Source organism: Lathyrus oleraceus, chromosome 5 (assembly GCF_024323335.1).
Source record: "Lathyrus oleraceus cultivar Zhongwan6 chromosome 5, CAAS_Psat_ZW6_1.0, whole genome shotgun sequence".
Lineage (NCBI taxonomy): Eukaryota > Viridiplantae > Streptophyta > Magnoliopsida > Fabales > Fabaceae > Lathyrus > Lathyrus oleraceus.
Genome location: NC_066583.1, coordinates 487906477 through 487929330, shown reverse-complemented (window position 1 = coordinate 487929330; position 22854 = coordinate 487906477). Strand labels below are relative to the sequence as shown.

Genomic DNA, 22854 nt, shown 5'->3' with positions numbered 1-22854 from the left:
TATCCTATAAAAATAGTATTTTCATTATAGATATGCAATATATATATATATATATATATATATATATATATATATATATATATTATATATATATTATATATATATATATATATATATATATATATATATATATATATAATATATATATATATATATATGAATCTTTATTATAATATTAATAATGAACTTTTAGTAAAATGGAACATGAAGAATTAAAACTTTTTTTTTCTTAGAGTTTTTCTATTTACAGAGAAATTCATAAGTAAAATTTTTATTTAAATGTTTTGTAACAAAGTATTTTAATTAATAGATACCAAAAATTATAATTATAAAATATGATAATACTTTGCAATTCTTTATTTTTGTTTGACCTCACAACCACTCCAACTCAAATTATGTGTGAATCTATTTTTAATATAAGAAAATTAACTATTGATGCTTGTCGTGACTATATATAAAATATAGCCTATCGGGTACTTGACTGCATGTGCACAGTCCAGTCGCTTTAGTTTTAAAAGATATCGATCCCATAGGGACCTATGATCAAACTAGTGTTACTAACGTCACTATGTTTAGCTAAGGGAATGATTAGTAGAAGTTCAAGTGCAGAATATTAAATCTAAGGGGAATTTAGTTTTATAAAAGAATTGATGGAAGGAATCAGTATGCAGCGCGTTAATTGTCAGGGATTCGATAAGTCACCGGTGAATAGTTTAAATGCCAAATATCTCTCAGTAGAAAATATTTATTTAAAAAGCTTTATCTCACACTCTCGTGACTGTTGATTCGGCCTATAGCTTTAAGTCAGAATGTACGCTCTCGTTGTCCCATTTGAAGTTAAAATTACTTTTTGAAAATAAATAAGTTCTAATTGCTTTTAAAGTGCTCTCGCTGTTTTTAAACTCAATGCCTAATTTTTACTATCCAGCTCGTGCCTCACGCTCTCGCGATTGTTGGTTCTCACCTTAGTTAATTTCCCACTCTCGTGGCAAAATCGTATTAAATAGCTTCTCACGCTTTTGTGATAAAGTTAATTAAATTTAAATTAAAAACCTCAGCCTAAAAGATTGTTTGAGAAAAAGAGTTTTTACCGATTATTATTAAATCCCATCTAATTAAATTGTTACATACCGATACCGGTAATTTAGCCGGACATGTTAAATAAAGTAAACACATAGCATAAATAGATTAACAGTGCAACAAACATAATTATAACAATAAAAAGATAATAATAATAATTTAATAAAAACCTGGCAATTGGATTAACAGAGTACGGCGAATCTTCGAGTACTTGAGCAGTCCTCCACAAGTCGGTAGGATTCTGCTTCTTCAACACAATTGCTTACTAAAATAAATAAAGTGTAGTAGTTTCCCAGTGTAGGAAACTACTACTATGGCTAACCGGAAAACAGAACGGAAAAGGGAAAAGGAAATTCTAAAAAGAAAGGCAAATGAACTAAGGCAACGGAAACAAAGTTGCTGAAGAGAAAATAACTAAAAAGCTAGAATGTTGTAAAAATTAATTGTAGAGCGTAAGTGTAGATGTCCCCCTTTTTTCCAACTTTGGTCCTTTATATATTGCTCTGGTAGGTCTTGGCGGTTGAGAAAATTAAGGGAGACTGGTTGAATAAGGAATCCACGGGGGAGTCAAGCTGTTGGAGAGAATTTAGGCACGTTTGGGTGCCTCTGACTGACTGTTTCAAAGCATAAAATCTGGTCGGGTGACGCTCGTCATGGGCCTGTGATGGTCGTCACAGGCTGGGTCGTGACGGTCGTCACAGGCTGGGTCGTGACGGTCGTCACATCAGCAAATTCTGCATTCTGGTTTTCTGCTTTTTTCTATGCTTTCTCATCTGTTTCTTCTTCTTTTTCTTCCTTTTCTTCATTTTGTTCTTTAATGCTTGGAGATTTAAATACCTGCAAAAACAACTCGAATGCTTGCGGAATAATCGGAATATTAATCAAAGTGGTATGATCTTTGAGTGTAAATCAAGGCAAATATCTGATGCATTTTCGCGTTATCAAACTCCCCTAAACTTGAATCTATGCTTGTCCTCAAGCAAATACAATTTGAAAACAGAGTTAAACTCGAATACATTACCCATTCGTACGTGGTTGTCAGGTGGATTGTTAAGATGGCCGATATTTAAGTAAAACACTAAAGATACTGTGACGACACGAGTATTAAGCTTTAGCGTAGATCTCTCCTTTACACAAGCCAGTTCGAATCATGCTATTATATCTCAACCTAGTGTCTCTCGTTCCTATTTTACCCGGTTTCATTCTAGCGCAATCACATTAAGACCGTTGCCTTCGCACGCACTTAGTGAAGTAGCCGGTTAGTGACTTTGATCCTTTTCTTAGCACGGGGGTCTGGTACACTAGTGTGGTACCCCTTTATATATCCCCTTTTTGAAGGTTGTGGGGGACCGAGTCGTAGTTCGCCCTACCGAGTCCAGTACCAGGTACCTCTGGACCAACCAATTGGGGTTTCTGTTCCTTCTTTTTGTATATCTTTGCAACCTTTTGTATGGTTCGTTTATTAATTTCTTGATAGCAACAGTATGAAGGAATTTCTTAATTTGTAGGCTACAAACACTTATATTCATCGGCTCTCCATGTCATTTGCGCTTGAGACGGTGCTGACTGCTAGTATAAACTACTAGGGGTTAATCTAGAATGGAGACTTAAGGTGTCGGTATAATGGTTATTCCAACAGATCTCGTAGAAGTGAGGGATCTCGGGTGTCGGGACGGTATCAATCTTGTTAGATCTTTCTCAGTTTTCCTAACAAAACCTCTGCAAGACAACCTATATACTCGTAGGGTATGCATTTAATCTTAAGGAAAAAAAAATTGTTATGCCAAAATATGTATAAATGATCGATAAGGACAAACAAAAAAAATTGTATTAGCTAAAAATACTAACAATAGAAACAAGTAGCGGAGTGATAAGGATTTCCTCCCACATTTAATCAATGTATTATCCTCAATGCGATAGTATACAGAATAAAAAGAAAGAAACAAATGTCACTACTCGTCGTTACGCTATTGGCTTCTGCGTGCTCTGGCTCTTGCTCTTGCGCGCTCACCTCTTCCTCGCTGGGTAGGGTCCAACCCCACATGCTGAGTGTACTCCTGGATGGCATCTACGCGATAATTCAGGGCACTCATCTGGTCTGAAAGCTCCGCCATCCCCTGATCATGCTAGTTTGCATAATCGTGCTGATCCCGCTGTATTTGCTGGATCGCTTGCATCATTTCCGTCTGGCGGTCTTCCATTCTTTGGTTGTGTCACAGCATTTCGGCATAGATGTTTTCCATGGTGGCTGGTCTTCGCTTGCTTCTCCTCTATCCTCGGGAAGATGTCTCTGCAACGTACTCCTGAGGTGGCTGTGGCATGCCTCGGTCAAGCTCCTCCTCGACTTCATCTGCTCCATTACCAAGATTTCCTTCATTTACCTCAGGGGCATCCTGATCAAAAATCCAATTTGCCATATCTTTCGGATCTGTGTTGTTCCTGTTGGGCATGATGATGCTTCGCACTATCTTGTTTCTGACAACAGGATGATACTTCCCATCGTCTCTGGCTTTGATCAGGTGTGAAGCACGACAGTAGTCGATGTCGAGGAATTCTGCTGGCAAAGTTGGCAAGTTTGCGAGCCTATCTCCCAGATTCAAGCCTAGTGCTATGGAGGTGATGATTCCCCCAAAACAAAACGCCTGGCTGCCTCTCATGCGCACAACCTGGATGTTGGCTAGTAGGAAAGGAGTGACATTGAACGCAATTGGGGCAAACACACAGTGAAGAAGGAAAAGTTCCTTGGAGTTTACCTTATGATTGCTGACTCTTCCAAAAACTGTATGCCCTAGGACTCGGTGGAAATATCTAATGGTTGGGTTGTGAATATATGTTGCGTTAAGCGTATCCCATCTCGTGGCGTTCATGTTGGTGAGGTTGTGCCAAACTTGAAATGCTATCTCTGACCATCCGTTAGGGATACAGCAGTGAATTCCTTCTCCATGTCGGAAACCAGGCATTCGCGCTATTTGGGTTTGATTTAGGGAATACTCGGTGCCGAACATTCTAAATATGGCGACTCCGGTGAGAAATTGAGTTGCGCCAGGGGGTGTGATATAGGAGTAGGAACTTAGAAATTCCAGGGTCAGCGCTTCGTAGGTTGGCTTCGGTGTGGTACACAGTTGCGTCAAGCTGGAGTTTGTCAGCATCCACTTCACGCCCTCCAAAAGTCCTAGCTCCGTCAGGCATTCAATATCAACATACCTCGTAGCTTAAACTGAGCGTTGGTAGAACTTGAGGTAGTTGTCTCTTTGGCATTCGCCGGCTTCTCCATTTCTGAATACGACGGTTGAGAGGTCGGGCGTAGCTCTTTCTTGACGGGCCATTGATAAGGTTTACGAAGCTTTTGGTGTTGGTGGGTGAGATGGAATATTGTGAGTTACACGTTTGAAAAAAATGTAAAGAATTGAATAATGGAGAGCAGAATGGTATGAGTGAGGTGATTGATGAGGAAGAAGAGAGGAAAAGCGCCTGCATTTATAGGCGAGCTCTCTGGAGTTCGTGACGGTCGTCACATGGGTGTGACGGTCGTCACGCGCAACGGGTGCGTAACGGTCGTCTGCAACGGTCAGATACTCGTAACGGTCATTTGCATGCCGTGTGACGATCGTGGCAGATCCGTGATGGTCGTCACGTCTGTGAGATGGGCGTCACACTATATGTGACGGTCGTCACACGCTTGTTTTCAATTTTTTCATTGAAGGTTGCAACAATTTTAATTACAGTAGCATATGATAACAGTATAGTATGATAACTGACCAATTGAATTTAAAAGTATAAATGAATAAATAAATAAATATAGAAGCATAAATAAATGAATAACAATGTTATTGAATTAATAGATTGAAATTAAATATAACATAAAAAATAATAACGATAACAGAGCATTAAACAAAAGTAATAAAATAAATGTGCTCCCTCTCCACACAAAACAAAGCAGTGTCCTCATTCCTTAGTGCGAGTAGGAGAAATTAGTGGTCAGTAGTATTAGCCACGGTTTTGTCCCAATGCAGCTACAGCCTGGTTCAGGTGATGAAACTGCTCGATGGCTATATCCATAAGGCCTAAGATATCAAAGCGCATGATCTTTATCTCTTCTTTCACAATTGTGATGTCATCCTTGAAATCATTCAGACGGGTCTGAAGCATGGCAAGATTATCAGCATATGATGGAGGAACCGGTTCATCAATTTTATAGTAGTTGGGAGGTGTTTCAGGGTCAGATTCTTCCACATGGATAGGGTCATTGATATACTCATATTTAGGCGGTGTCTCGGGAGGTGAAGGTGGATCAATAGGGTGTTCATCTAAGTCATAAAGCCAGTTATTACGGTTGTGAACACTCGTTCTCTCATGGTTAGGCAAGGTAAATAGTCGGACCACTTCGTTATTGATTAGATAATCAAAAGTATTTGGCCCAAGGTTGCCTATGATTCTACGGTTAAGGCAAAATTCGATATCAATGGGTCGGATGTTTCCAAATGGTACATGCTCGTAAAGTGAGTGTTTAAGTCCGATGGCGTCTGCTATCATGGTTACTAGGCCACCTATTATTATTGGGGTACGATTGTTCTTAGCAAGGTGAACAAATCTCTCCAACATGAATGTCACGATATTGACATGTCGACCTTGACCGACACATAGCAAGATGAAAAGTTCATCGCGGGACACTATGGTGTTGTTCTCTTCCTTACCAAACAGGGTGTAGGCTAGTATTTTATGGAAGTAGCGGATAGCAGGGTTATGAATCATTTGTGAGTGCATCTCATTCGGGTTAGGGTTTGAGTCTCCAGTTAAGCTACCCCAAAAGTCATCTAGGTCGATGTCATCGATTAGATCCTCCTGGCGGGTAGTAAAAACGAAAGGGCCACTAGGAAATCCTAGGAGGTCAGCAAGGTCTCGACGGCTATAGGTGAAGTCCATGCTAAACAACCTAAAGGATATCAACCCTTTGTTAAGTCTGTAACCATGCTCGGGGTTGTAAACCAGGGAGCCAAGGAATTCTAAGGTTAGTTCATGGTAAGTGACAAACCGTCTCTTAATAGCCGCATTCTCCCACCCTAGCTGGTTAAAAATAAATAGGATGCTATCTCGGATACCTAACTTATCCATGGTAGGTCCATCATAATATATGGTCAATGTCATATCCTTCCGAGCTAGATAATCATACCGCCTTCTCTGAACTCTGCCTCTGAAAACTGTATCTACTTGTTGCATGATGAAAGTAAATAACTAACTAGTTAGTAACTTTCCTGTTTATCAGTATCCAATATGTCTAAGTTAGTAACTAGAAGCAACAAGAATGACTGCAAAGAATCAAGAATAGGGGAGCAAAAGATAAAGAAGAAATTCAAAGAAGGAAAATAGTTTGTAACAAAGATAACAAAAAAAGCAAAAAGGGTGGGTTGTCTCCCACTAAGCAATTTGTTTAATGTCGTAAGTTCGACAGTAGCGTCGCGGTGTACTAGGTTTGGGGTTGAGCGGGCAGCTCTATGAGTCTAAGACTGTTCGAATAGTCTCTACTTTCAATATTATGATAATTCTTTAATCGCTGCCAGTTTACTATAAAAGGTTCACTATTCCTACCTTTTATTTCTATCGCACTGATTTTGAGAACTTTGGTGATTTTGAAAGGGCTGGACCACCTAGATTTAAGTTTTCCTGGAAAAAGTTTAAGTCTTGAATTGAATAGTAGCACTATGTGGCCGACATTAAACTCCTTCCTAGAAATGCGTTTTTCATGCCATCTTTTGGTTCACTCTTTGTATATCCTGGCATTCTCATAGGCGTCTAGTCTCAGCTCTTCCAATTCGTGAATGTACAGAATTTGTTTCTCGCCTGCGGAATTATATGAATCTTTATTATAATATTAATAATGAACTTTTAGTAAAATGGAACACGAAGAATTAAAACTTTTTTTTTCTTAGAGTTTTTCTATTTACAGAGAAATTGATAAGTAAATTTTTATTTAAATGTTTGTAACAAAGTATTTTAATTAATAGATACCAAAAATTATAATTATAAAATATGATAATACTTTGCAATTCTTAATTTTTGTTTGACCTCACAACCACTCCAACTGAAACCATGTGTGAATCTATTTTTAATATAAGAAAATTAACTATTGATGCTTGTCGTGACTATATATAAATTATAGCCTATCGGGTACTTGACTGCAAGTGCACAGTCCAGTCGCTTTAGTTTTAAAAAATATCGATCCCACAGGGACCTATGGTCAAACTAGTGTTACTAACGTCACTATGTTTAGCTAAGGGAATGATTAGTAGAAGTTCGGGTGCAGAATATTAAATCTAAGGGAAATTTAGTTTTAAGAAAGAATTGATGGAAGGAATCAGTATGCAACGCGTTAATTGTCAGGGATTCGATAAGTCACCGGTGAATAGTTTAAATGCCAAATATCTCTCAGTAGAAAATATTTATTTAAAAAGTTTTATCTCACACTCTCGTGATTGTTGATTCGGCATATAGCTTTAAGTCAGAATGTATGCTCTCGCTGTCCCATTTGAAGTTAAAATTACTTTTTCAAAATAAATAAGTTCTAATTGATTTTAAGGTGCTCTCGCTGTTTTTTAAACTCAATGCCTAATTTTTACTATCTAGCTCGAGCCTCACACTCTCGCGATTGTTGGTTCTCACCTTAGTTAATTTCCCACTCTCGTGGCAAAATCGTATTAAATAGCTTCTCACGCTTTTGTGATAATGTTAATTAAATTTAAATTAAAAACCTCAGCCTAAAAGATTGTTTGAGAAAAAGAGTTTTCACCGATTATTATTAAATCCCATCTGATTAAATTGTTACATACCGATACCGGTAATTTAGCCGGACATGTTAAAAAATGCAAACACAGAGTATAAACAGATTAACAGTGCAACATACATAATCATAACAATAACAAGGCAATAATAATAATTTAATAAAAACCTGGCAATTGGATTAACAGAGTACGGCGAATCTTCGAGTACTTGAGCAGTCCTCCACAAGTCGGTAGGATTCTGCTTCTTCAATACAATTGCTTACTAAATTAAATAAAGTGTAGTAGTTCCCCAAGTGTAGGAAACTACTACTATGGCTAACTGGAAAACGGTAAGGAAAAGGGAAAAGGAAATTCTAAAAAGAATGGCAAATGAACTAAGGCAACGGAAATAAAGTTGCTGAAAAGAAAATAACTAAAAAGCTAGAATGTTGTAAAAATTAATTGCAGAGCGTAAGTGTAGATGTCCCCCTTTTTTCCAACTTTGGTCCTTTATATATTGCTCTGGTAGGTCTTGGCGGTTGAGAAAATTAAGGGAGACTGGTTGAATGAGGAATCCACGGGGGAGTCAAGCTGTTGGAGAGAATTTAGGCTCGTTTGGGTGCCTCTGATTGACTGTTTCAAAGCGTAAAATCTGGTCGGGTGACGCTCGTCATGGGCCTGTGACAGTCGTCACAGGCTGGGTCGTGATGGTCATCATGAAGCTTGTGACAGTCATCACATCAGCAAATTCTGCATTCTGGTTTTCTGCTTTTTTCTATGCTTTCTCATCTGTTTCTTCTTCTTTTTCTTCCTTTTCTTCATTTTGTTCTTTAATGCTTGGAGATTTAAATACTGAAAAAACAACTCGAATGCTTGCGGAATAATCGGAATATTAATCAAAGTGGTATGATCTTTGAGTGTAAATCAAGGCAAATATCTGATGCATTTTCGCGTTATCAAACTCCCCTAAACTTGAATCTTTGCTTGTCCTCAAGCAAATACAATTTGAAAACAGAGTTAAACTCTAATACATTACCCTTTCGTACGTGGTTGTCAGGTGGATTGTTAAGATGGACGATATTTAAGTAAAACACTAAAGATACTGTGACGACACGAGCATTAAGCTTTAGCGTAGATCTCTCCTTTGCACAAGCCAGTTCGAATCATGCTATTATAGCTCAACCTAGTGTCTCTCGTTCCTATTTTACCCGGTTTCATTCTAGCGCAATCACATTAAGACCTTTGCCTCCGCACGCACTTAGTGAAGTAGCCGGTTAGTGACTTTGATCCTTTTCTTAGCACGGGGGTCTGGTACACTAGTGTGGTACCCCTTTATATATCCCCTTTTTGAAGGTTGTGGGGGACCGAGTCGTAGTTCGCCCTACCGAGTCCAGTAACAGGTACCTCTGGACCAACCAACTGGGGTTTTTGTTCCTTTCTTTTGTATATCTTTGCAACCTTTTGTATGGTTCGTTTATCAATTTCTTGATAGCAACAGTATGAAGGAATTTCTTAATTTGTAGGCTATAAACACTTATATTCATCGGCTCTCCATCTTGATTGCGCTTGAGACGGTGCTGACTGCTAGTATAAACTACTAGGGGTTAATCTATAATGGAGACTTAAGGTGTCGGTATAATGGTTATTTAAACTGATCTCGTAGATGTGAGGGATCTAGGGTGTCGGGACGGTATCAATCTTGCTAGAACTTTCTCAGTTTTCCTAACAAAACCTCTGCAAGACAACCTATATACTCGTAGGGTATGCATTTAATCTTAAGGAAAAAAAATTGTTATGCCAAAATATGTATAAATGATCGATAAGGACAAATAAAATTTTTTGTATTAGCTGAAAATACTAACAATAGAAACAAGTAGAGGAGTGATAAGTATTTCCTCCCACATTTAATCAATGCATTGTCCTCAATGCGATAGTATACAGAATAAAAAGAAAGAAACAAATGTCACTACTCGTCGTTACGCTGTTGGCTTCTACGTGCTTTGGCTCTTTCTTTTGCGTGCTCACCTCTTCCTCGCTGGATAGGGTCCAACCCCACATGCTGAGTGTACTCCTGGATGGCATCTATGCGATAAGCCAGGGCACTCATCTGGTCTGAAAGCTCCGCCATCCCTCTGATCATGCCAGTTTGCATAATCGTGATGATCCCGCTGTATTTGCTGGATCGCTTGCATCATTTCCGTCTGGCGGTCTTCCATTCTTTGGTTGTGTCGCATCATTTCTGCATAGATGTTTTCCATGGTGGCTGGTCTTCGCTCGCTTCTCCTCTATCCTCGGGAAGATGTCTCTGCAACGTACTCCTGAGGTGGCTGTGGCATGCCTCGGTCAAGCTCCTCCTTGACTTCATCTGCTCCATTACCAAGATTTCCTTCATTTACCTCAGGGGCATCCTGATCAAAAATCCAATTTTCCATATCTTTCGGATCTGTGTTGTTCCTGTTGGGCATGATGATGCTTCGCACTATCTTGTTTCTGATAATAGGATGATACTTCCCATCGTCTCTGGCTTTGATCAGGTGTGAAGCACGGCAGTAGTCGATGTCGAGGAATTCTGCTGGCAAAGTTGGCAAGTTTGCGAGCCTATCTCCCAGATTCAAGCCTATTGCTATGGAGGTGATGATTTCCCCAAAACAAAACGCATGACTGCCTCTCATGCACACAGCTTGGATGTTGGCTAGTAGGAAAGGAGTAACATTGAACGCAATTGGGGCAAACACACAGTGAAGAAGGAAAAGTTCCTTGGAGTTTACCTTATGATTGCTGACTCTTCCAAAAACTGTATGCCCCAGGACTTGGTGGAAATATCTAATGGTTGGTTGTGCCAAACTTGAAATGCTATCTCTGACCATCCGTCAGGGATACAACAGTGAATTCCTTCTCCATGTCGGAAACCAGGCATTCGCACTATTTGGGTTTGATTTAGGGAATACTCGGTGCCGAACATTCTAAATGTGGCGACTCTAGTGAGAAATTGAGTTGCGCCAGGGGGTGTGATATAGGAGTAGGAACTTAGAAATTCCAGGGTCAGCGCTTCGTAGGTTGGCATGGGTGTGGTACACAGTTGCGTCAAGCTGGAGTTTGTCAGTATCCACTCCACGCCCTCCAAAAGTCCTAGCTCCGTCAGGCATTCAATATCAACATACCTCATAGCTTGAACTGAGCGTTGGTAGAACTTGAGGTAGTTGTCTCTTTGGCGTTCGCCGACTTCTCCGTTTCTGAATACGACGGTTGAGAGGTCGGGCGTAGCTCTTTCTTGACGGGCCATTGATAAGGTTTATGAAGCTTTTGGTGTTGGTGGGTGAGATGGAATATTGTGAGTTACACGCTTGAAAAAAATGTAAAGAATTGAATAATGGTGAGCAGTATGGTATGAGTGAGGTAATTGATGAGGAAGAAGAGAGGAAAAGCGCCTGCATTTATAGGGGAGCTCTCTGGAGTTCGTGACGGTCGTCACATGGGTGTGACGGTCGTCACGCACAACGGGTGCGTAACGGTCGTCTGCAACGGTCATTTGCATTCCGTGTGACGATCGTGGCAGATCCGTGATGGTCGTCACGTCTGTGAGATGGGCGTCACACTATATGTGACGGTCGTCACACGCTTGTTTTCAATTTTCTCATTGAAGGTTGCAACAATTTTAATTACAGTAGCATATGATAACAATATAGTATGATAACTGACCAATTGAATTTAAAAGCATAAATGAATAAATAAATATAGAAGCATAAATAAATGAATAGCAATGTTATTGAATTAATAGATTGAAATTAAATGTAACATAAAAAATAATAACGATAACAGATCATTAAACAAAAGTAATAAAATAAATGTGCTCCCTCCCCACACAAAACAAAGTAGTGTTCTCATTGCTTAGTGCGAGTAGGAGAAATTAGTGGTCAGTAGTATTAGCCACGGTTTTGTCCCAATGCAGCTACAGCCTGGTTCAGGTGATGAAACTGCTCAACGGCTATATCCATAAGGCCTAAGATATCAAAGCGCATGATCTTTATCTCTTCTTTCACAATTGTGATGTCATCTTGGAAATCATTCAGACGGGTCAGAAGCATGGCAAGATTATCAGCATATGATGGAGGAACCGGTTCATCAATTTTATAGTAGTTGGGAGGTGTTTCAGGGTCAGATTCTTCCATATGGATAGGGTCATTGATATACTCATATTTAGGCGGCGTCTCGGGAGGTGAAGGTGGATCAATAGGGTGTTCATCTAAGTCATAAAGCCAGTTATTACGGTTGTGAACACTCGTTCTCTCATGGTTAGGAAAGGTAAATAGTCGGACCACTTCGTTATTGATTAGATAATCAAAAGTATTCGGCCCAAGGTTGCCTATGATTCTACGGTTAAGGCAAAATTCGATATCCATGGGTCGGATGTTTCCAAATGGTACATGCTCGTAAAGTGAGCGTCTAAGTCCGATGGCGTCTGCTATCATGTTTCCAAATGGTACATGCTCGTAAAGTGAGCGTCCAAATAGGTTGTAGGCCAGTATTTTATGGAAGTAGCGGATAGCAGGGTTATGGATCATTTGTGAGTGCATCTCATTCGGGTTAGGGTTTGAGTCTCCAGTTAAGCTACCCCAAAAGTCATCTAGGTCGATGTCATCTATTAGATCCTCCTGGTGGGTAGTAAAAACGAAAGGGCCACTAGGAAATCCTAGGAGGTCAACAAGGTCTCGACGGCTATAGGTGAAGTCCATGCTAAACAGCCTAAAGGATATCAACCCTTTGTTAAGTCTGTAACCATGCTCGGGGTTGTAAACCAGGGAGCTAAGGAATTCTAAGGTTAGTTCACGGTAAGTGACAAACCGTCTCTTAATAGCCGCATTCTCCCACCCTAGCTGGTTAAAAATAAATAGGATGCTATCTCGGATACCTAACTTATCCATGGTAGGTCCATCATAATATATGGTCAATGTCATATCCTTCCGAGCTAGATAATCATACCGCCTTCTCTGAACTCTGCCTCTGAAAACTGTATCTACTTGTTGCATGATGAAAGTAAATAACTAACTAGTTAGTAACTTTCCTGTTTATCAGTATCCAATATGTCTAAGTTAGTAACTAGAAGCAACAAGAATGACTGCAAAGAATCAAGAATAGGGGAGCAAAAGATAAAGAAGAAATTCAAAGAAGGAAAATAGTTTGTAACAAAGATAACAAAAAAAGCAAAAAGGGTGGGTTGTCTCCCACTAAGCACTTTGTTTAATGTCGTAAGTTCGACAGTAGCGTCGCGGTGTACTAGGTTTGGGGTTGAGCGGGCAGCTCTATGAGTCTAAGACTGTTCGAATAGTCTCTACTTTCAATATTATGATAATTCTTTAATCGCTGCCCGTTTACTATAAAAGGTTCACTATTCCTACCTTTTATTTCTATCGCACCGCTTTTGAGGACTTTGGTGATCTCGAAAGGGCTGGACCACCTAGATTTAAGTTTTCCTGGAAAAAGTTTAAGTCTTGAATTGAATAGTAGAACTATGTCGCCGACATTAAACTCCTTCCTAGAAATGCGTTTGTCATGCCATCTTTTGGTTCACTCTTTGTATATCCTGGCATTCTCGTAGGCGTCCAGTCTCAGCCTTTCCAATTCGCGAATGTCTAGAATTTGTTTCTCGCCTGCGGAAGTATAGTTTATATTTAGGGTCTTAATTGCCCAATATTCTTTGTGTTCTAATTCCACAGGGAGATGACATGATTTACCATAGACTAGTTTAAAGGGTGTGGTTCCTATTGGGGTTTTGTAAGCCGTCCTATAGGCCCACAGAGCTTCGTTTAGTTTGGATGACCAGTCTTTTCTGGATATTCCTACAGTCTTCTCTAGAATTTGTTTTATTTCTCGATTTGAGACTTCGACTTGCCCGCTAGTTTGTGGGTGATAAGGTGTCTCTACACGGTGTCGAACTCCATACTTCAGAAGAAGTTTTCCAAATATATTCGATATGAAGTGGGAGCCACCGTCACTAACTACTAGTTTTGGCACACCGAATCTAGGAAAGATGATGTTCTTGAGTAACTTAATCACTACTCGTGTGTCATTTGTCAGAGAGGCTATAGCCTCAATCCATTTTGAAACATAATCGACAACAATGAGTATGTACTTATTACCAAAAGAAGATAAGAATGGTCCCATGAAGTCAATCCCCCATACATCGAAGACTTCTACTTCTAAGATTCCTGTTTGTGGCATTTCATCACGTCTTGAGATGTTGCCAGTGCGTTGGCACCGATCCCATTTTATAACCGCATTATGGACATCTTTCCATAGAGTAGCCAAAAGAGGTCTGATTGCAGGATCTTAGTACAGGTCTTTGAGGTACTTGCATGCCCTCCATAGGGAGCGGAATGGCAATGAGAGATTATATCATCTATTTCATCCTCAGGAACACATCAACAGAAAATACCGTCGGTACCTCTTTTGAAAAGTAGAGGTTCATCCCAGTAGTATTGTTTTAGATCGTGAAAGAATTTTTTCTTTTGTTGGTAAGATAGGTCCAATGGAAGTACTCCGACAGTTAGGTAGTTGACAAAATCAGCATACCATGGCAGAGTTACATTCGCATGTATTTCTTCCACGGATTCTTCTATTTCTGTATCGTTTAATGTTAGTTCAGACATATCGCTTTCCATTTGGGCTATGAGTCGTTCGTAAGGGAAATCATCATTAATTGGGATTTGTTCAGGTTTATTCCCTTTGATTCGGGATAAGTGGTCTGCTATTACGTTTTCAGTACCTTTCTTAAGAGCAGAATCCATCTTAAAAGTCTTGGTTTGGCATCCTTCTTGCTTAGCAAATATCTAATAGCGGCGTGGTCGGTTTAGATGATAATTTTCGCCCCTACCAGGTAGGAACAGAATTTGTCCAAGGCGAACACGACGGCTAGAAGTTCTTTTTCTGTGGTGGCGTAGTTCATTTGGGCTGGATCTAGTGTTCTACTTGCATAGTAAATAGCATGAAGCTTCTTATCCTTTCTTTGTCCTAGTACTGTGCCTACTGCGTAATCACTCGCATCACACATGATTTTGAAAGGTAATCTCCAGTCAGGTGGTTGCATTATGGGTGTGGTGATTAAAGATGTTTTTAGTTGGTTGAACGTTGTTAAACATTTTTCATCAAATATAAAATCAGCGTCTTTCATTAATAGACCCATAAGCGGCTTGGTAATTTTCGAGAAATCTTTAATGAAACGTCGGTAGAAACCGGCGTGTCCTAAAAAGCTTTGTATTTCTCGTACGGTTTTCAGAGGTTGAAGGTTCTCTATGATTTCGATCTTAGCTTTGTCTACTTCAATTCCTCTATCAGATACCACGTGACCTAACACGATTCCTTGTTGAACCATGAAATGGCATTTCTCCCAGTTTAAAACGAGGTTTACTTTTACGCATCTTTCGAGTACCATTTCAAGGTTTGATAGACATCCTTCGAAACTCTGCCCACAAACAGAAAAATCGTCCATAAAGACTTCCATGATGCCGTCAATAAAATCGGCGAAGATTGCCATCATGCATCTTTGAAATGTTGCGGGAGCGTTGCACAATCCAAATGGCATTCATCGGTAAGCGAATGTACCATAAGGGCATGTGAAGGTAGTCTTTTCTTGGTCGTCAGGATGGATTGGGATTTGAAAGAACCCTGAATAACCGTCTAGATAGAAGAAGTGAGAATGCTTAGCCAATCGTTCAAGCATTTGGTCAATGAAGGGTATAGGGAAATGATCTTTTCGAGTGGCTTTGTTTAGTTTTCTATAGTCGATGCACATTCTACTTCTGGTCACAACTCTTTGTGCTATAGATTCGCCCTTCTCATTCTTAACGACTATAACACCCCCTTTCTTGGGTACTACATGAACGAGGCTAACCCATTGACTATCGGAGATCGGGTATATGATTCCAGCATCTAGAAGTTTCTTTACTTCATCCTTGACTATCGTACTTAGGATTGGGTTGATCCTTCTCTGGTGTTCTCTAGAGGTTTTACGATCTTCCTCCAGCATAATGCGATACATACAGATAGAAGGACTTATTCCTTTTAGATCGGCGATGTTATATCCTAACACAGTTGGATATTTCCTTAGGACATCTAGTAATTTCTCAGTTTCCCTCTGTCCCAAGTCAGCGTTGACTATTACTGGTCTTTTCAGTTCAGTGCCTAGGAATTCGTATCTTAGGTTCTTTGGTAGTGCTTTTAATTCCAAGTCAGGTTTCTTTGGGCATGGCATGTGGTTGGGTGTAAGTGCTAAGCATTCGCTTAGACTTTCATTTTCGTATGGTTCATGCCAATTATCGTCTTCAAAGATTGGAGGGATTTGGATTTTCATTATATCAGAGTATGTGGTTTCTTGCATCTCCATCTCTCTCACGCACTCGTCTATGACATCGAGTAGATAACAGGTGTCGTCTATAGCTGGCGCTTGTAAGAATTGGGTCAAGATGAATTCAACATTTTCCTCTCCGACTTCGAATGTCAGCTTAGATATCCAGAATATTTGGCACTACGGCCTCTCAAACAACAATTGCAAATAAACATGTTCATAAGTAATAACATAATGCATATCCAAATAAGATATGAGTTCAATACTACTAATCTACCCGGTGTTACATGACCAGAGCATTGACTCACTACCTAGTCTCCAAACTAGAATACGGAAGCTCTCCGGCTAAATCTCGAATGAGCTACCTTCCACTTACTTCAGCAATACTACTCTTGAGTATCTGCGCGATTCCCATGTAAAGGAAACATTCAAACAGAAAGGATGAGAATTCAAATCATTATGAAGAAGTATAATAAGACACAATGATTAAATCAACAATTAAAGGAATTCATCACATGTTGTATAACCATGTAAATAATACTAACCAACATTTATTTCACATGTTTCCAACATCCATCAAAACTCAAGGACTACAATATTAAAATCCAATACTATATTCCCAAAATATACACATAACTACAATTATCACATAATCACATATTTTGCCAAGTTATGTATCCAAACATCACCAAATTCAATTACCAAATCTCATACACACATCACAATCACATCAATGCATACACTCAATTATCACATAACTCTAATGTGACTCAATGCAATACATGTGACTCTATGCATGCGGTACCTCAATGTGAACCCAACGTTTCACCGCTTTCCGATTCAATATCTAGAATCCAAGCCACGCTTCCGATCCGGACAAGATCAAAGCCACTACATCTATTTCCAATTAAGAATCAACGTCTACTACGCCTATTTCCAATTAAGGATCAACGTATGCTACGCCTATTTCCTTTCAAGGATCAACATTTATAGACATGTGACTCTATGCATGCGGTACCTCAATGTGAACCCAACGTTTCACCGCTTTCCGATTCAATATCTAGAATCCAAGCCACGCTTCCGATCCGGACAAGATCAAAGCCGCTACGTCTATTTCCAATTAAGGATCAACGTCTACTACGCCTATTTCCAATTAAGGATCAACGTATGCTACGCCTATTTCCTTTCAAGGATCAATGTCTACTACGCCTATTTCCAATTAAGGATCAACGTATGCTACGCCTATTTCCATTCAAGGATCAACGTCTAATACCATGTGAACCCACAGTTTCACCGCTTCCACTATGAAGCCGACCATGCCATGAATGAATGTACAAATACCAATACATATGCAATTAAGATCATCTCTACCATCTTAACATTCCACATATCACCATAATTCAACTCTATGAATTATCCACCAATGGTACATATACACATTCATAACAATATATCATTCACAAATATAGGCTAATTATCAAATATGCACACTTAGATTTCATTTCAAAATGAATACAACTTTTAAAATTTCAACAGTGTTAACCGGTTAACGCGTAACAGAATGCACTTCCTGGCAAATTTCAACAGTGTTAACCGGTTAACGCATTTGGTTAATCGGTTAACGCAAAACAGAAAGAAATGCCTGGCATATTTTCAATAGTGTTAACCGGTTAACGCATTTGGTTAATCGGTTAACGCAAAACAGAACACAATTTCTGAGCAGATTTTTAGCAAGTAACCGGTTAACGCTCGGTGGGTAACCGGTTACCACAAAAACAGAATGCAGAATTTTTTGCGTTTTTCATCGTTGGAGGACTTTTGGACCTCCGATTTCGATTCCGTAAAAAGCCAAATGTTCAGAAAATTATAACTCATACAACACTCTAAGTATATAAGGTTAATTTACAGTTTTAACACAATTAAATCACCACAAATCAAAATACTCATCAAAACCTAACAATTTCAAACAACCATACAAAGTTAGGGATTTTAACCTAAACATACTTCTACCCATTGACCCAATCATACTAACCCATAATAATAAGGATTCCCCCCTTACCTCTTCGATTTTCTGGAAACCCTAGCTCCTCTCTTGTTCTTCCCCTCTTCTCCTTACTTTTCCTCTTCTCTTTCTCTATTGTTGTCAAATGATCAAATGATTCCTAATTCTCACTCTCCTCACCTCTTATATACTAGTATTACATTTGGGCTTAAGGAATGATACCTCTAATTTAATTAATAGGCCCAATAATACCTAGTATTATAATATCTCTATTTAATTCAAATAAATTAAACCAACACAATTAACACACCAAATTAATTAATATAATTAATTATTCAATTATATCTCATATCAACCAAATAATTAATTAACACACCAAATTAATTAATATAATCAATAGTTATACTACCTAACAACCAATTAATTAATTAATACTCCAAATAAATAAAATAAAATATAGTAATAATAATATAAGAAATTATTACTAAAATTGGGTTATTACAATAGGTGTGTTGTCATCTTCTTTGATGTCCATGATTATGAAGTCTGTAGGAATGTAAAATTGTCCTACACGTACGGGGACATTCTCTAGTATACCGACAGGATATTTGAAGTCTGTGTGATGGCTTCTGTGAAGGGTATCGTAATGTTTAGTTGCTTCATAAGTTCAACAAATTTCCTAAATTGACTCGCAATTTTAGAACTTGTGAGTCTTTGAGGATACGGAATGGGTGGTTTATAAGGAGGCAGAGGCATATAAGGTTTTTCTTTCTCTTCGGCCTCTTGGGTATTATCTTCTATTTCCTTTGGTTCATTCACCTGCTCAGTTGAGGTTTTGTCTGGTTTTTGGTACATGGCAGGGTTTTGGAGTCTTGGGTCCACGGGTCCGTCTATTTCTTTTCCACTCCTCTGTATAACGGAATTTGCATGTCCTTTTGGATTAGGTTGCGGCTGTCCAGGAAATGTTCCAGCTGGAGCGGCTGTAGATGCTTGATGTTGAGCCACTTGTGAAATCTCTGTTTCAAGCATTTTATTGTGGGTGGCTAAGGCGTCTGCTTTGCTCGCTAGTTGTTTGAGTTGCTCGCTGGTATGTATGTTTTGGTTTAAGAAGTCTTTGTTTGTATGAGCTTGGGTAGCTATGAAGCTTTCCATCATTACTTCGAGATTTGACTTCCTAGGCATGTTAGGAGCATTATTAGTTGGCTTTTGATATCTAGGCGGAACAGCTGGTGCTTGGCCAGGTGCATACAGGGCATTGTTATTCTTATACGAGAAATTAGGATGGTTTTTCCAACCTGGGTTGTAGGTATCCGAATAGGGATTTCCTTGTGTGTAATTCACTTGATCGGTTGGGACTCCTGCTATTATTTGACATTCTTGTGCAGTGTGTCTAGGGTTTCCACATAACTCACAGTTTGGAGTTACAACAGCCATGGTGGTTGTGGGTGATATGGTCAAGTTATCTAATTTTTGAACAAGGGCATCTACCTTTGCATGAACATGGTCAAAGCTACTGATTTCGTACATTTCACCCTTTGTCTGGGACTTTTCCACTGGAGTTCTTTCACCTCCCCATTGGCAATGGTTTTGGGCCATGTTTTCAATGAGTTGATAGGCTTCGTTGTATGGCTTGTCCATAAGTGCATTGCCCGCGGCAGCGTCTACTATCAGCCTTGTGTTATACAGAAGCCCATTGTAAAATGTGTGAATGATCACCCAGTCTTCGAGACCGTGATATGGACATATCCTCATCATGTCCTTGTATCTCTCCCACGCTTCGTAGAGAGATTCTACATATTTTTGCCTAAATTCGTTGATTTGAGCTCTCAGCATAGCAGTTTTTCTCGGCGGAAAATATCGGGATAAGAAGACGTTCTTCAGTTCTTCCCATGTTGTAACGGAGTTGGAGGGAAAGGATTGCAACCAAGCCCAAGCTCTATCCCTTGGTGAAAAAGGAAAGAGGCCCAGTCTTATCACATCTTGAGATATACCATTCGCCTTTACAGTATCTGCGTACTGCACAAACTTGGTCAGGTGTTCATTAGGATCGTCCGTAGGATTTCCAACAAATTGATGTTGTTGGACGGCAAATAATAGTGAGGTCTTCAGCTCGAAATCGTTTCGATTGAGAGCGGGGGCAGTAATGTTGTTGTGAGGTTCTTGTTGGGACGGGGTAACGTAGAATTTAAGAGGACAATTATGTGGTCCTTCTTCAGCCATGGTTGGTTTTTCTTCTGGTTTAGGAGGAGAGAAGATATCGGGAATATCGTACTTTTTTTTATATTCTTGTATTCAGCATCTTATGTATAAGAAACGCTTTAGTTCTTGGACTGATGGTGCTAAGTTATCGCCTGGACATTTGTATAAGTGAGATTGTAAGTCTTATATTCCTCATGGTATTATGTGAAAAAATTTCTCCTTTTCCATTTGTGAGAGGTAGTGGCATACTTGTTGATTTTATCCAAGTTGGAGCCCTTCTCATAAATGATGTATAGGTTCATACTTTCATGCTTGTGAGTGGATAGGTGAGTATTCTCCAAAAAGTGACCTAAACATATTTTCTTCTTTACTAACATTTACTAACATCTTATTATATTAACTTTATTTTAGTGTCATTTACTTCATGCTTTTTATTTCTTGTTATTTACTTTATACTTTTATTTTATCATCTCATATCATATTTGCTCTTTGTCTATGTGGACCTTTGTTTATGTTTATGTTCTTTTTCCTTTGTCCATTTGGACTTTCATTTTCTTTTAAAATTCATTAATAAAGGAAAAAAACTCTAAAAGGAACTTGGTTATCTTGATTCATGGACTTGTGGTTACTATCCTTGGCATCTTTGTGGAGTTATGGACTTAGAATTAGGATCTTGACCTTTGCTTGGGACTTGTGACTTGAGACCCTGGAATCCATCCGATACTTTTGACTTTTGACTTCTCTATGAAGACTTGGCTTGGTTACTTTGGTTTCATCTGACACATGGATTACTATTTGCTTATTTTGCTTTCTGAAGGCTTAAGCAAGACGAGGGAATTCTTACTTGACTTATGTCATAACGCTTTCTATCTCTTGGTTAGATCTTTCTTCTTTAGCTTTTACTTTACTGCTTTAGGATAGTCTCTTCTTCTCCTCCCCCTACTTTAGTTTTCAAAATCTTATCTCTTTTTCAAAACCTTCTTGTTTTTAACTTGAATCATTTTTCTCAACAAACCTTTACTTTTGTCAAGTGATTTTCAAAATCTTTTTCTTAATAAATGTCAATCCATTTTAAGCATACTTAGACCACATTCAAAGGACTTAAAAAATATCTAACTCATTCAAACCATTTTGTGCCTTTTGTGAACTTTTCTCTTTTAAACTTTTTGTCAAGGCATTAGACATGAGTCATTTCCATAGTTGAGTTGTAATCCTCATATCTCCTTAGTATTGATGATAATTATTTTCCATCTGTGAGAGCTAGTGGCATACTTGTTGATCCTTATCCAAGTTGGATCCCTTCTCATGATGATGCAAAGTTATCATACTTGTAGGTGACTAGTTGAGTATTCTCCTTAAAATGACAAAATGTCTTTTTCCATAAAAATGAATCAAAACAAACTCCTTTTTTTATTTTTACCATGAAGTACGAGGTTTTGATCCTCCATTGTACTTTGTTGGTACGTAGGCATGAGACTTTAAAAGTCTTGACAAATACCAAATTATAATAAAAATGCTTATTTTCCCATCCCTCCAATCTTTTAACAAACAACACCTTTTTCAAGCTAAAATGTGCATATTTTCAAAGAGGTTCCCATGGAGTACAATTGATGTTTAGGATGTTAATACCTTCCCTTTGCATAACTAACCCCCAGACCTTTGTTCTATTTTTCTTAGTTTTGTTTTAAAATTTCTTTGGGTTTTGTTCGTATTTTTTCCCTTTTCCTCTTGAAACAATAAAAGCGCGGTGGCGACTCTTGCTTTGCGAGTTAAGTTAATCAATAGTTTAATCTCAAAAATTTTACCGCTACAGCTATTCGTCACTGTGAGCTAGCCCTCACCCCCCAAACTGTAATATGCCTACTAGAACTTCTGAGTCTCTTTGCCCTTGCAGGGGAAACACGCACACCATGTAACTTTTGGACAGTAAATATTAAAAAATGGTGGTGTAGTTAGAAAATATTTTTTGTCAGAATTCATATTCCTCCTAAGATGATTGTTCCTTAAAAAAGAGTTATGCTCTGATACCCCTTGTTGAACTTAAGACTTCACGCACAAGAGGAGGGGGATGAATTATGTGGTTTGAAAAATTTTGGTTACCATCTTTTGGACTTGAGACTTCACACAATGGGGCAGAGTGAATTGTGTAGTTTGAAAAAATAGGGAGTCAACCTTTGGGATTAAGGTGACAAAAAAGAAGGTAAAGTTACAAGGGAGAGAGGAAAACAAATAAAACTAGTCAAACATAACCATTATATCATCTTTAAAGAGAGGCCAAAACCTCTTGAAAAAATAAAAGTTGAAGCAATCAGGCTTAGGGCTCTTATTGGGGACTCATCGATATCAGTGAATAAAAAGATAGAAGATTGATTGATGTGTTAATAGGAGTAGACATAGCATTTGACCCTGTGTGGATGGAGTACATATGCTTTCTAAAATCATTGTCGGTTAGTTAAACTTTAATGTTTTTGCAATTA

General features: G+C 38.7%; 1 non-coding gene across 1 annotated transcript; it reads left to right on the top strand.

Moving 5' to 3' along the window:
• Positions 1-19904: 19904 nt before the first annotated feature.
• Positions 19905-20011, top strand: LOC127089511 (small nucleolar RNA R71). The gene has a single exon (XR_007791095.1). It is a non-coding gene; the product is annotated as a small nucleolar RNA R71 (small nucleolar RNA).
• Positions 20012-22854: the final 2843 nt, after the last annotated feature.